At 35.3% G+C, this 15,657-nt stretch overlaps 2 pseudogenes; one reads left to right on the top strand and one right to left on the bottom strand.

Moving 5' to 3' along the window:
- The window catches only part of LOC107666923 (NADPH:adrenodoxin oxidoreductase, mitochondrial-like), a 21,954-nt pseudogene extending 13,266 nt beyond the window's left edge, over positions 1 to 8,688 (top strand).
- A 2,846-nt stretch (positions 8,689 to 11,534) lies between these two features.
- LOC107666786 (39S ribosomal protein L38, mitochondrial-like) overlaps positions 11,535 to 15,657 on the bottom strand; it is a 13,861-nt pseudogene continuing 9,738 nt past the window's right edge.

Raw genomic sequence — 15,657 nt, 5'->3', positions numbered from 1 at the left:
TTAATTTTCCAGCATCTGGTGTTAAGAAGCCTTTGAAGCAACTCAAATACATTCATTAAAAGGCTCATTGGATGAACATTTTCCACAAGGTGGCATGATTTATTAGGTGCTTCATGAAATGTCTGTAACATATTTTGCTTAAAAACACTCAATGGCTGTGTAAACAACACCCTTTTTGCCTTGTCAAAAACAGCTCTGCTCACACCAACCCGTTTTGGTGTATGTCTCTTTAAATGATAATGAGTTACTGCGCACCCCACCCCCCTTCCGGAATTTCCACTAAAAATAAAATAAATCCCCTCCTCTCTTGTCTGCACTGAGGCAGGGACTCTAAATAATGATTTGTGTTCGTCTGTGCAGCCAACAATAGAACATTTTAGCATGTTTTCCATAAACTTTTGCCATGGCATCAGAACAAGTACACCGGCTGAGTGCTGTGGGTGGAAACGTGCAAATTAATGGCCGGTAATATTATAATAAGAACCCAATCTGATTGGCTCATTTCCTCACATGCTTGCAGAGAAAGGCTTAGGAAACCAAACTTACTGGGTTCTTCTTTTTCATGTTTTCTGAGTTGGTAGATACACCGAACACTCAATTATAGCACTTTAAAAGTCAGATTTTCATCCGACGAGCCCTTTAAATGATCTTTAAATGATGTTTTTCATTTGAACTGATATTTACTCTCCTCTACTACTCCATTCATCTTTACTCAACCCAACTCAACTCTACAAGACAAAAACAACTGTAGGTATGTTGTTCATCGGCTGCATCAAGGCTAGAGGAATGTTTGACGTTTTTTTTAAGAAAATATGAACAGATGTTTGGGCTTTTTTTTACTCAACACTCAAGTTATGCAACGTTTTTTTTCTTCCTGTTTGTTTCAAACATAATTCAAAATAATTTCTGTGAATCCTCCACACTAGAATTAGAAATGATGATGCTGTTTTTGCAATGGTTGTTGTAAATTCATTTATAATGAAGGTTTTTAGGATAAGACTATATTTTAGAATTGGTAGGTTGGGGCAAATTTTTTTTAGTATGCACTACCGTTTTAAAGAAATTCATATTTTTTTGTAGCAAGGCATTAAATTGATCAAAAGCGAGAGGAAAAACATTTATAATGTTACAAAAGATTTCTATTTCAAATGAAAGCTATTCTTTTGAACTTTCTATTGATCTAATAATGTATCATGGTTTCCACAAAAAATTTATGTTGTGTTCTAGTCATTTTGACTGGAGAGGATTCCCCCCCCCCCCCTAAAAATGCTAGATAATGTTATCGCATTGGACTAAAACTTACTGACTGCTCACTTCCCAAATAATTGTATAATTTTTGTTCTTTTTGCGATATCTTTTCCCACCATGTTACACTTGTGGTGTTTCCAGTCAAAACTGACTGGCCTACAAAAAATTGCTTATACATTTCTTGCTAAGCTATATTGTTAAATATAAATCCTAAACCTAACTGAAAGAAAACAAAAAACGTAGGGCCTCTTCAAATCGCATACACCATCAAGGTATGACTCTCTTGCTTCATGCTCTCATTTTAGTGAATGAAAACCATTTGAGTGACAGCTGTGAATTTGTAAAATAAAGTGGAGGAACCTGTTGATCGAATTTTAAAATGCATGTGGAAAAAAAAACAATGCATAATGGAAAAACACTCATGAAGTATAGTGTATAATTGTGTTGTTTATTTGTAAGTGAAAGGTTTCAAAATGAGAGTAGAAGGCCGCAGGGAATATGACTTTTCTTGCCTCTTCAGGAACTCGGAGAGATAGTCAGTCTGAGACATATGATTAGTTCCTAATTACAAATCCAAAACTGAAATAAAACTACCTTAAAATACTGACTCACAAGAAGTGCATTGAAAATACCAAAACATTTGGCATTTGTTTACTAACAAGATGGAAAGTTTTGAGATGAGTCCTTTTCTTTTCTGCCCCTTATACTTTAGAAAACAACCTATAAAATACAGCAAAAAGCAGTAATATTGTGAAATAATATTACAATTTAAAATAACTGTTTTGTATTTGAATATATTTTAAAATGCAATTTATTCCTGTGTTGGCAAAGCTGAATTTTCAGTATCATTACAAACGTTTTCTATTTTGGATAAATGCTGTGCTTTTGAACTTTGTTCTTCAAAGAATCCTGGAAAAAAAATTGTACACAACTGTTTTCAATATTGATAATAATCGGAAATGTTTCTTGAGCAGCAAATCGGCATATTAGAATGATTTCTGAAGATCATGTGACACTGACTGGAGTAATGATGCTGAAAATACAGCTTTGATCACAGGAATAAATTACATTTTACAATATATTCAAATAGAAAACAGTTATTTTAAATTGTAAAAATATTTTACAGTATTACTGTTTTTGTATTTTTTTTATGTGTCAAATAAATGCAGCCTTGGTGCGCAAAAGAGACTTCTTTTAAAAACATAAAAAATCTTACTCATCTAAAACTTTTGAATAGTAGTGCACGTAGCTAGATTGTTTGATTTTGAAATGTGCAGTACCAGTCAAAAATCAGATTTTTCATTCTAAACATCCTAAAATCACAAAATATAACACTCAAAATGAATATAAATGATGTAATTTGAGCTGAGCTGTCGTTGAAGCATTACTGATCTGTTTCTTTAGAAAATAATAGCTGACATTAACTACTGAGCATTTCAAGACATTTGTACTGGGATTTTATCATGAAACCAGACAGAGAGCTCCTAAGCATGGCTTATTTGCCATTCTGCATTCACAAGGGGTGAGATAACATAGACAGACTGATGACTAGCATGCGTGGGAATAATTTCAACTTTAAATATTTTATTTCTCTGATTGGTCTGAAGAACTCGCTGTATGTAATCTCTTGGCACATTTTCTCTGCAATGTTTTTCTTTCACTGCCTGAGAAAAATAAACTTGTGGTGTGAGAGTTGACTGCCTGTCTTTGCCTCACAGGACTAAATTACATTTTAAAGGGGTCATATGACACTCTTTGGAGTGTTACAAGCTCTTGGTGCATAAAGAAGATCTGTAAAATTGCAAAGACTAAAGTCTCAAATCCAAAGACATATTCTTTATAAAAGTTAAGAATCAGCCACACCTACCTAAAACGGCTCGTTCTAACACGGCCCCACATGTCTACGTCACTATGTGGGAAGATTTTGCATAACGCCGCCCAAATGTTCACGCAAAGAAAGAAGGCGTAACTTTGATTCTCGTTGTAGTATTGTTGTTGCCGCCGCCATGTCGTGAAGGCGCTGTGTGTTTCGTAGTGTAAGCGAAAATACTTTGGTTGGTCTTCCAAAAGAGGACGATATCTGCTTCGTCATGCCTGGAGCTGATCCGTGCTGGTCGCTGAGGAAATACATCAACTTTGCGCTGTGGATCGCCGGATCGGCTTTCACCGTGGACGAAGCGGAGTCCAGCCCGGGGTCGTCACATGTGGTTGCCGCAAGCCCTCCGGACGCTCCTTCGTCGAAAAGACTGACAGAGTTAATGATGAAAGCCGTAAAGGAAGGCGGAGATGAGAAAGCTGAGAAATGCTGGGGCTTTCGCTTCTTTCGCAGTCCCGTGGAGGTTCTCGCAGGGGCTGATGGGAAAAGAGCTGCTGGAATCCGATTGGCTCTTAATAAGCTTGAGGTAAATGTGCAAAACAAAATAAGGACCATGATTTCCATTGGTTTGCCAAGTTAACTGTATGGAAATGATTATCACATGGTTAATTGGATTTATAGGTAAAGTTTATTTATTCATAAAAGTAAACGATAAATGATTGATTTTTTTTTTTAAAGATCAAACATTATATCTTAGTATTTTTCAGCCATTTTCACAGTATACGCTACCATTCAAAAGTTCAGGGTCAGTAAACTTTTTTTTTTAATTAATTTTAATTTTATTCAGCAAGGATGCATTAAGTTGATCAAAAATGACATAAGACATTTATAATGTTACAAAATATTATTTAAAATAAAGGCTGTTCTTTATCAAAGAATGTTTAAAAAAAATCTTGAGCAGCAAATCAGCATATTAGAATCATTTCTGAAGAATAATGTGACGCTGAAAATTCTGCTTAATATTTTGAATTTTACAATATAATTACATAGAAAAGTTATTTTAAATATTAATAATATTTCACAGTATTACTGCAAGATAGAGAGGTAAACACGCAACACAAAATAAGGACCATGATTTCTGAACAAGTGAGCTCTGTCAACATTTGTTAAGTTTATATGTTGCGAAATCTAGTGTGGTCTTAATGTGAGCAGTTAAACCACGTTATTTATTTTCAGTGTCTTAGAAATCAAAACATATATTCTAGATGAAAAAAAACATTAGTGTCGTATTCAGTTTCTGATTTGCATTAATGAAATTGTTTGCAAAGGGTGTTTTATTTAAACCAGCTGGTCTGAACTGGACTTGAAATGATCTGTATTGGGACTCTTATTCCAAACACTGTTGACCTGATAAATGTGCAGATCCTAAACAAATCTCTAACCAATAAACACTTTTTTTTTTATCTGTTTGGATGTATATATTTCTTAAACACATTATTAAATGTGAATGTAATGAATGTGAAGTAGACTATGACTGGCTCTGCCACACACAGTTGTTTTAGTCATTTGAGCCCAAATGTTTTTGGAGTTCTTTATGGTTCTTGTTGTGCAATGATCTCTATTTTTGTCTCCATCTTAAATCTGGAAAGTCCAGATATGCCTCAGAGAGAAGAATGATGATGTTATCAGATGTTCAGTCTGATTTAGGAAGTGTTTTTCTAATTGTACGGAAATTATTACTGCAGGGTTAATTGGATTCATACAACTGATACAAGTTTGTGGTCTTAATTTGATTTGTATTGTAATCAATAAGACGTTGAATATGTATGTGTGTGTGTGTGTGTGTGTGTGTGTGTGTGTATATATATATATATGCCTGCTGTCAATTTTTAAAATTTTATTAAATTAATTAGATGATGTGCCGATGAATTAATCAAATTAATCAGTTTTGACTGAGAAATTAACCCCCAAATATACTCTAAATTATGAGAAAAACATCAAATAGACACTACAAAAAGTAGCTTTAAAAAGAAAAATTTTATCTGACTCAACATAGAATTTATTACACATAAATATTTTTATTATTGTATTTATTTTCTTGTTATTTAACATAAGAAAGGTAAGTATTGTTGCACAGCTTAAGGTTGCAACAACAAAACATGGAAAAATGGGTCTGATTTATATATATATATATATATATATATATATATATATATATATGCATATATATATAATTTATACTCTGTGTTTTGAATCAATTAATTAAAATAGAGAGCCTAATAGAATATACCCGATACTTTATTTTCAACTTTTTGATTATTTCCTTAATTTTTATTGAAAATAAATGCCTTTACAATGTGATACGAGATTTGAAAAGCGAGAAAAAAAAAGTTCGGCAAAAGGCGGGGTCGAACCCGGGTCGATCGCGGCAAAAAGCCAACTACACACACTTAGCCATCTACGCCACTGGAGCTGATGTTTTATGTGTGTGTGTGTGTGTGTGTGTGTGTGTATATATATATATATGCCTGCTGTCAATTTTTAAAATTTTATTAAATTAATTAGATGATGTGCCGATGAATTAATCAAATTAATCAGTTTTGACTGAGAAATTAACCCCCAAATATACTCTAAATTATGAGAAAAACATCAAATAGACACTACAAAAAGTAGCTTTAAAAAGAAAAATTTTATCTGACTCAACATAGAATTTATTACACATAAATATTTTTATTATTGTATTTATTTTCTTGTTATTTAACATAAGAAAGGTAAGTATTGTTGCACAGCTTAAGGTTGCAACAACAAAACATGGAAAAATGGGTCTGATTTATATATATATATATATATATATATATATATATTGTTATTTTGTTTTTTAGACTTGCATTTGCGTTTGTAATTTGTTATTTTGTTTTCAGAATTGTGATTTGCTTTGCACGTCTCGGCCACCGTACTTTTCAGTGTTTTTTTTTTTTGTGGCAGGAAGTTCACTGTTTTTCATCAGCCACCCACAAAACAGTTTTTGACTAGTGTAATTACTATAGGAAATTACAGTGTGCATTTATCTGACAGACTGTTATCTGTTCTTATATTTAGCACTTTACTTTCCCCTTACATTTAAAATAGAATGAGTTTAATGATTTTATAAGAATACTGTGTGTGAGATTGACTCTGCATTTTAGTCATAATATATTTAAATAATTTGTTATTTAAGTATGTATGTGTGTGTGTGTGTGTGTGTGTACATATATATAGTACAGTGTGCATTTATCTGACAGACTGTTATCTGTTCTTATATTTAGCACTTTACTTTCCCCTTACATTTAAAATAGAATGAGTTTAATGATTTTATAAGAATACTGTGTGTGAGATTGACTCTGCATTTTAGTCATAATATATTTAAATAATTTGTTATTTAAGTATGTATGTGTGTGTGTGTGTGTGTGTGTACATATATATAGAGAGAGAGAGAGAGAGAGAGAGAGAGAGAGAGAGTGCAAAAGTCTTAGGACACTAGTATTTTCACCAACAAAAAAAATGGTTTTAAGCCAGTAATTTCTATCTTTTGCTTTGTTTCAGTAGGAAATATCAGTTTACATTTCCAAGCATTCCTTTTGCCATTAATTAAGCTCAAGGAGTCCAGTGCATGAAAAAAAAAAGAAAAAAATTTCTTAATTAAAAGTAAATTATTTTATTGTCCAGCTCAAACTATAAAAAATGTAAAAATAAAATAAAATGAATAAACCTCATTATATATCTCATTTTATTTTAAATATAAGGGGAAAATAAAGTGTTACATATAAGAACAGATGTCTGTCAGATAAATGCACACTTCAGTTTTCCACTAGAAAATATATTAGTGGCAAAGTACATTTAGTGGAAATACTTTTGTACACGTTCCAAAAATATTTTTGTAAGAATGTTTCCAGAGGCCGGTTGCATGAACTGTTTAGTCTTAAAAAGTTAGCTGTGTAATTTGTTTTCTTCTAGACTGCTCATAACTGTTTAAAGTCAGTTACAAAATTGTAGATTGGCCCAATTCTAATCAGAAGAGTGAGACTGATTATACCTTGGCTAACTGCTAGTTGGTCAAACAAGTTCTTAAGACACAGTCTTAACAGTGGCTATGTTTATGCAACTGGCCCCTGGTTTCTAGTTTCTAGTTTAGAGATCCTGCTGGGGAAAAACATATTGGCATCTGTGTGATTAAAGATAGTTATATAATTTGTGTATAATTGTAATTGTGTGTGTTGATGTTTGGGCAGGTCTGTACTGCAGTGGTTGGGTGAAACGTGGACCCACCGGTGTGATCGCAACCACCATGAATGACAGTTTCGATACGGCATGCGTTTTAATTCAGGATATGGAGGCGGGCAAGCTGGATGTGTCAGCCAACAAACCTGGAGCTCAAGCGATCACTGCCCTTCGGCAAACACGAGGTCAGACACACTAGAGAGCAAAACCCAGTGACTGCAGCATCCTAACTAAAGTCAACCTAATATGTGACTGATTAAGAGCAATATCAGCATACAAATGAGACTCCTAACAGGACTCATCACTGCCAATAGAGTGTTTCATAAGCATGTTTAATGCTTTTATATATATTGATAGGGTAAAATAGTCCATTTTAATTGGATTAAGTTCCTAAATATTAAATATCAAATAAATAGTAAGGATATTTAAGCAGTATCAGGTATGTGTGATGGCATTGTAGTGCCACATTAGAGTAATAAATTACCAAAACGTAATATTCTGAGGAAAAGTTTGTAAGAATAAATCATAATGTTTTGAGGATAATGTTCTGACATTATGACATTGGAGATTAAGGGCATAATACTGTGTGAAGGTCTGAGAAATATTGCAAGAAAAAAATCACAATATTATGAGCAAAGGCATTAATACAAATCATAGTTTATTATTATTATTTTTAACATGGCACTAAAATGCTGAGCAAAGGCATTTATATATTAAACAAAAATACAGTGAATACATTAATAGATTGTTCATATTTTAATGTTAATGTTTTTATTTTAACGTGGCAGTAAAATGCTGGAGGAAGGCATGTTTACATTATTAATAAAACTTATATTTTTTATTAATACTCAATAATAATAATTAATAAAAATAAAAATACTACATTATTGTATTAATAAAAACTGCTGCTTTTCTGCTGATCCTGTCTTTAAACATCTGTTTTGCACATGCATGTTTCTCTGCTGTTGCATCGTTTTTATGGATCAGTGTGATTATTGCGTCACTGGGTTTGAACCACAGGAGGTTTGGAATAAAACTTAGATGACGTTTTAATAAAAGCCATGTTTTGTCATGGAATGGTGTTTGTTCCAAGATACTAAGCTATTTCTTTAAAAAAGTATACATTTTAATTACATTTAGTAAAAAAATAAATAAACAAATAAATAAATCAGATTTTAAAGTGAAAACTAAATTTCATCGTTGAGTCATGTGTGTCCACAGGTGTGAGAACAGTGCTTTTTTCACAATGGGAGAAGATCACTGCAGAGGAGGAGAAAAGAGGCAAATCCCTGGGAAAACCCAGGGAAAAACTACTGGATGTGAACCAGATGCTGAAGATCGCCTGGTCCCGAGATCCAACCCAGTGACGTCTGCAGAGCTAACAGAAGCCTGCCAAGTGCTTATCTGAACTAAAACGGTGATGTCACAACAGGAAGTCTGTTGATGTAATGAAAACACCCAAAAATGACCTCGCCCTCGCTCGTTTCCATCTTTTTTCCTCTGTGGAACAGAAAAGATGATATTTGGCAGAATGTTCATGCTGCTCTTGTTCATACAGTGAAAAATTACAAATTATGACTGAAAATTTGGATGTGTTACTTACACAAAACTATCATATGACTTTAGACATCTGGAACGTCTAAACTTAAAAACTATAAACACAAGTGATATGGATTACATTTATGATGTTCTATTGTGCATTGTTGTAGTTCCTCGAGTGTTTGGATTCACTTTCGTTGTAAAAAAAAAAAAGAGCAAGTGGGTGATTCTTCTAAACATCTTTTAATTTCAACGGAAGAAATCCATTGGAATGATATGATGGCGAGTAAACAATGACGCAAGTTTCGTATCATTTACAAACTGTTCTTTCAAAAGAAAGCTGTGCTGGATTTTATGGTTCGTGCCTTAGTTTACCAAGTTCAGACTGTATGGGTAAAGAATCAAGTCTGAGGAGATAAAGTTCCTTGTTAATGAATATTTTTAGCTTTGTTGTCAGGACATGGGCTTATGATAATCACTAGCATTTCTCCTAAGTGCTCCTGATGCCATGTCAAACAATGAAGTTGGACCAGTCGTTATCTCAATAGAAAACACAAGTCGCTACCTGTTGACATATTGTTATTCAGGTCATTCTTGCCAGAATAAACAAACATGTCTTTGTGACATAGCTTGAATCCACACTGAAAATATTTTTACATCATAAATAATACACAGGAATTCTGTTTGCACACCAGATGTAATTTATAATTGTTGTTTTATCATGTACTGTAGATTATAACACAAGTAGTTCAGACCAGATAAAAACAAGAATGAATAATTATGAAGATAACTATAATGATTATTAGCTTCCACACCAATGCATGATAACATTTCATTGGATTTTCAAACCGTTTAAGGGGTCAGGTTGATTCTGATTGGTTGTCAGCTATTAAAAGACGTTCTGAAAGTGACCGCTGTTCCCTCATGGAATAAAGGTCGTTCACACCAAGAACTAGAACTATGAAGATGTGCATTAGCATCCACACCAACGTGTTATAATATAAAAGTCTGTTTATTATAAGCATGCTGCACTTTTTTTTGTAGTCTGTCGCTTTAAATGCTTAAGCTCTTTAAAGTAGGATGGATTCTGATTGGCTGTCAATATTTTAATTGTTCCTCAGCTATTAAAAGACATTCTGAAAGTGATTCCAACAATATCTTTTCTGTGTCGTTATCGTTGTGGTCCCACATGCAATTAAGTACGTTCATACCAAGTACGATAACTGTAAGATAACTATGATAATTACTATAACGTTCTGTTTATTACTATAAGCGTGATGCAGATATCTTTGGAATCACTTTCAAAACGTTTTTTTTTTTCCAGAATCCACTGATCAGAATCCACCTTACTATAAGCTAGAGCATTTAGCTCTACAGGTTTTGCACATTCCTCAGAACTGAAAACTTCATTACTTTGAGCATGTGTAGAAATCAGACTTCGCATGTCCAGAATTTACATTTAAAGCCCCCAGAGCTGTGTTTTGCTGGTGGAATATTGCCCTGTACAAGTCATATGAAAGAAACATTTGTTCCAGATTCTTAGGCCTCAGCACTAACCGGGCAACAGGCCTACTGGCATCTAAAACCCCCAGAGTTGAGCACAGATGTGTGTGCTGTTGTTGGAAGTCTCCCTGTACCAGTCAATCCGGCTCTGCATGGGAATGTTGTTAGTTTCTCTTTTTTGCAGCATCTCACTTTTCTAGTAGTCTAGCTTCAGCAAACTTTCCCTTCCTCTCCATCAGCATTTTTGTTGTTGTTCATAACCATAGCCTTTTCATTCACCCTCAGGAGGAAACCAAAGCATTAATAGATGAATAACATGCTTATCGTTTAGTTCACACATTAACTTTTTGGAGAGTATCCATTTTAAGGCCTTCCAAATGGAACAGAACAATGACTCAATTACCATTGTTGGGCGAAATACTGATGGTTTCAATAGGAATCCTCCACAGGATCAAAAAAAAAAAGATAATTGACTTTTTAAATACTTTTTAATCTCACAATTAATTTTTTCTTGCAATTCTGAGAAAAGTCAGAATTGTGAGATATAAACTCGCAATTGCGAGAAAAGAGTCTAAATTCTGAGTTTATATCTTACAATTAACATTTTTTTCTTAGAATTAATAAAAGTTGAAATAAAAAATGGTAACACTTTACAATAAGGTTTATTAGTTAACAGTAATTAACTGTATTAGTTAACATGAACTAAGCATGAACAATACTTCTACAGCATGATCTTATTTTCAACATTTACTAATGCATTAAAATCAAAAGTTGTATTTGTTAGCATTGGTTAATGCACTGTGAATTAACATGAACAATGAACGACTTTATTTACATTAACATTAACAAAGATTAATACATACTGTAACAAATGTATTGTTCATTGTTAGTTAATACATTAACTAATGTTAACAAAATGACACCTTATTGTAAAGTGTAACCAAAATAATGTATTCCATGGCAATTCAAATTCTGAGAAAAAAAATAAATAAATCTGAATTGCGACATAAAGTTGGAATTGTGAGAAAAGTCAGAATTCTAAGTTAAAGTCTTATAATTCTGAGTTTAAACTTTAAAATTCATTGTTTCTTTCTCAGAATTCCAAGAAAAAAAAAATCTGAATTGTGAGGGAAAAAAAAGTCGCAATTAGTTGTATTTTTTTTTAATCGCATGGTGCAAACAAGATTTCATATGAAGGTGAAAGATTTCCTGATGCTGTTCTTCACACATCGCTTCACTACTGCCAACAACAGACATTTTTTGCCCACAAAATTTTGCTAAAGCAATTTTAAAGACAGATCACAACACAGCTTATTAACATTTAGTTTATTACAAACAAAAGCCCTGCTGTTTCAGTTGTACGGTGTTTAATAAATGCCATAGGTTTTTTCGGCTCCATCTCTGTAGCGGTCCAGGTATCTGAGAGGCTGTCCGTGAGGGTATTTCTTCTGTGGAGGGTGATACACTGGAGGTCTGTCGTACTCAAACACCGGCTCTCTCATATCTGTGGCATATATATATAAAGCACAACATGAGCAATCGTTTTTTCCAGAGCGTCTGAGTTTTAAGCCAGATGTCATGACTCATTACTCATCATTGTTTTTGGACCTGATGTTAATATAACTGGGTCACAAACCACAACTCATAAATTATTTTTTTTAAATGTTCCTGTGGCTCAGTGGTAGAGCATTGCGTTAGCAGCACAAAAGGTTGTGGGTTCGATTCCCAGGGAACACACATAGCCTACTGGTAAAAAATGTATAACCTGAATGCACTGTAAGTCGCAAAGCGTCTGCTAAATGCATAAATTATTATTATTACTATTAAATTAAACGGAAGGCGAAAGGATATGGCTAAAAATAGAACTGTAACCAATAGATCTACCAGAAAATCAACTGTTCAGCATAAAAAAGGGAAGCTGTTCTTGCGTGTCTACACATTACTCACTTAATAGCGTGTGAAAGGTGTAAGAGACAGACTGATCCCACTGACACTGGAAAAATGCAAGACCGGCTGGAGTCATTAAATCCTGGTGCTTTCTGTAGAAGTCTAATGGTCGGAAAGTCCGTTGCTCCAGAGAGTAGCTGCAAATATGAGGGACAGACAGAATACAGATTTCTGCAAATCAGCATTTTACCAATGGCTTTGCTTTATACTATTTTTTTTAATGTTGTACAAGCTGAAGGGTCTTTCTGTGGGTTTTCTGAGTAGTACAAAAACTAAGAAAAGCTGTGTTTCATTTCGAAGGCTGCATTTGCTGGAAATGTGAAATGTCCTGTTGCAGAGAAATGCAACCATTGTAAAGCTGACCTTTATGAGTCAAAGTAAGTGTAAAGGCCCGAGTATACTTCACTTTCCGCGTTCCGTTCCGTCTGGCGCACAGCCGCGTCCTCACAGCTTTTAAAGTATTCATGGGTTTCATGTGACGTCACACAGTGGTGCGGCCGCCAAGGTAACGTTATCAATTTTAAATGAAATATTCATGTACAGTAGATATAGAAATTAAACTGGGCTAGGTCTGGCGAGTCTGGCTTGGATGTGGCAGTGTCGGCAAGTTACGGCTGTCGCATCTGGTCCGGTTGATTCGGCCCAGAATCTGAAAGTGAGTACACAAGCATCCAGGCCGGGTGCTGCAGATGGATCCGGGCCGATGGACAAGTCTCTAGCAGGGGAAAATTTAACTGAACATGGCCCGAGTGTACGTAGAGGGACTGTGTACGAGGTAGATGTAAATAGCCAGCAAACGTCAAATTGGTAAGTTTTTTTTTGCTGTAATTGCATGGTTTTGTAAATACATTTTCCTCATGCCAGCTTGGTCAAGCTAGTTATTTAATGGACTTTAAAATTGCTTTCATAATAATGAGATGTTTATAGATTTGTTAAGTCATGTTATTTATGTATTATTATCTATATATTTAAAGTGAAAGTAAACGTTTTGTCTAGGTAACGTTATCAATTTTAAATGAAATATTCATGTACAGTAGATATAGAAATTAAACTGGGCTAGGTCTGGCGAGTCTGGCTTGGATGTGGCAGTGTCGGCAAGTTACGGCTGTCGCATCTGGTCCGGTTGATTCGGCCCAGAATCTGAAAGTGAGTACGCAAGCATCCAGGCCGGGTGCTGCAGATGGATCCGGGCCGATGGACAAGTCTCTAGCAGGGGAAAATTTAACTGAACATGGCCCGAGTGTACGTAGAGGGACTGTGTATGAGGTAGATGTAAATAGCCAGCAAACGTCAAATTGGTAAGTTTTCCCTAGACTTTAGTGGAGTCAGCAGTTTGCTTGACAGTAAATAAGGATCTAATCCTAAAGTGTCTATTTTTTTTAATACCACTGTTTTCCGTTGTTGTTTAAGTGTTATTTTGGTTTCTGATCACCAAGGAGAGGCTACGCAAGGTCCTAAAGATGGCGGCCGCAACAAAAAAAGTCACGTGACTGAAATCCATGAATAATGAATACTCAACCGCGGATGAGCGCGGACGGACGAGCTCGACACATATGCGCAGTACCACTACTCTAGCTGCGTCTCATTTAGAAGGCTGCGCCCTCCGGAGGTCGAATCCTCTGGAGGTCGCATCCTCCGTAGGATGCATATACGAAGTGTCCTCAACCTTTAATTATACAAGACGGCCTTCGTAGGACAGGCGGAAAAGGAAACAGGAAGTATCATTTTATTTTGTTCAATGTTTGAGGAGCTGCAGCGTACGTACAGCAGACATCTGTTAGAGAAAAAAAGGAGGAGGATATTAAAAACAAAGTTTATCCGTTTTTACCGAGGCGATTTAAGGTAAGTTGTAAACACCACATCTGCGCTTGTGTGTACATCTGCTGGCGCCGGCATTTTTCAAATTAACAACGGTTGTTTACGGCGACGCAAAGAATTGTGGGTTATCTGTAGCAGCGAAGGATACACCTCATGCATCCTTCGAATTCCTGTGAAAGAAGGTCACATTCGGAGTGTCCTACTTGCTTTTCTGAAATGAGACAGCCTCGATGACGTATGCGGCCTTCGAATGCGACCTCCGGAGGGCGCAGCCTTCTAAATGAGACACAGCACAGCTTCTGTCTCAACATTCACCTCGCGCATGCGCTGTTGTACGCACGGCTGTCCGCGAGCCCTCCTGATGACGAAAATGACGTAATGCGGACGGTGCGCGGATGCGGATGGCCGAAGTATACTTTGGCCTTAATGCAGGGATTAAAGTTCTCCTTCACTATGACGATTTTCGTTAATTGCAGCGAGTCTACGACGGATTTCCGTAAATTGGAAAAAAAAATGAGGGGAAAATAAACATTTAGCGCGTTGTTGTTGTTGTTGTTGTTCAGCCGGCCGGCACACCATCTGTGCGTCCACAGATCACGATAAGGAGAGTGACAACTTTTAATAGTTATTAAGGGAGTTTGCAAATGTGATATTTATTTAAAGGTGTGATATGTAATATTTACATCGATCTATTGACAGGAATGCAATATAATATACATAACTATGTTTTCAGAGGTGTATAAAGACCTTACTTAATGAACCGTTATGTTTTTATTACCTTAGATTGAGCAATTTATATCTACATACACCGCGGGTCCCCTTACATGGAAGTCTCCACCATGTTGCTACAGTAGCCCTAAACGGACAAACTGCTCTACACAGCGCGTTTCGTCACTTTGTTGTTCTTGCCAATAAAGCACTGACACAATGATGAACAAGTACATTAACATTCGCAATAACATCGATTTATTGAATGATTAAGTAAATATAATTCCTTAATTTACTTTTGTAAATAAATCTCATTGCTCTCTGTTGTCTTTACCGACAACATATTTACCTGTGTCGGCCACCGTAGCTTCTCTAAAGGGAGGGGTGAGCGGGGGACTGAGCCGTTGGTTGCAATTCTCAACCTCACCGCTAGATGCCGCTAAAATTTACACACTGCACCTTTATTACATCAGTTCAATAAACAAGTACTGCCTGATTTTGCTCTATTTCTTCAAGGAAAATAGTTCCAAATACAGTAACAGCTCAGCCCTGCGCATCTCTAAAAGCAAACACAGCTGTGTTTAATTCAGTCAATGAAAGTGCGTTTTTGAACGAATCTAGTGAGTCAGTGATTCATGATTACCCATTCATAAAGACAATAACTTGCTTCATTCCTGAATCAATGAGCCGTTCGAACGAATCAATTGAATGAATGATTCAGTGATAAAATTAGTGACTTGCCGCCACCTGCTGGCGGATTTAGTTTCATTTTTAGCGTATAATTTCAGTTATTTAAATCATTTAATATTTCTGTATTCAAA

This window comes from Sinocyclocheilus anshuiensis, unplaced genomic scaffold, assembly GCF_001515605.1.
Source record: "Sinocyclocheilus anshuiensis isolate Anshui unplaced genomic scaffold, SAMN03320099.WGS_v1.1 scaffold1500, whole genome shotgun sequence".
NCBI classification, from domain to species: Eukaryota; Metazoa; Chordata; class Actinopteri; order Cypriniformes; family Cyprinidae; genus Sinocyclocheilus; species Sinocyclocheilus anshuiensis.
The sequence above is the reverse complement of the archived record's forward strand: the minus strand, read 5'-3'. Positions and strand labels throughout refer to the sequence as shown.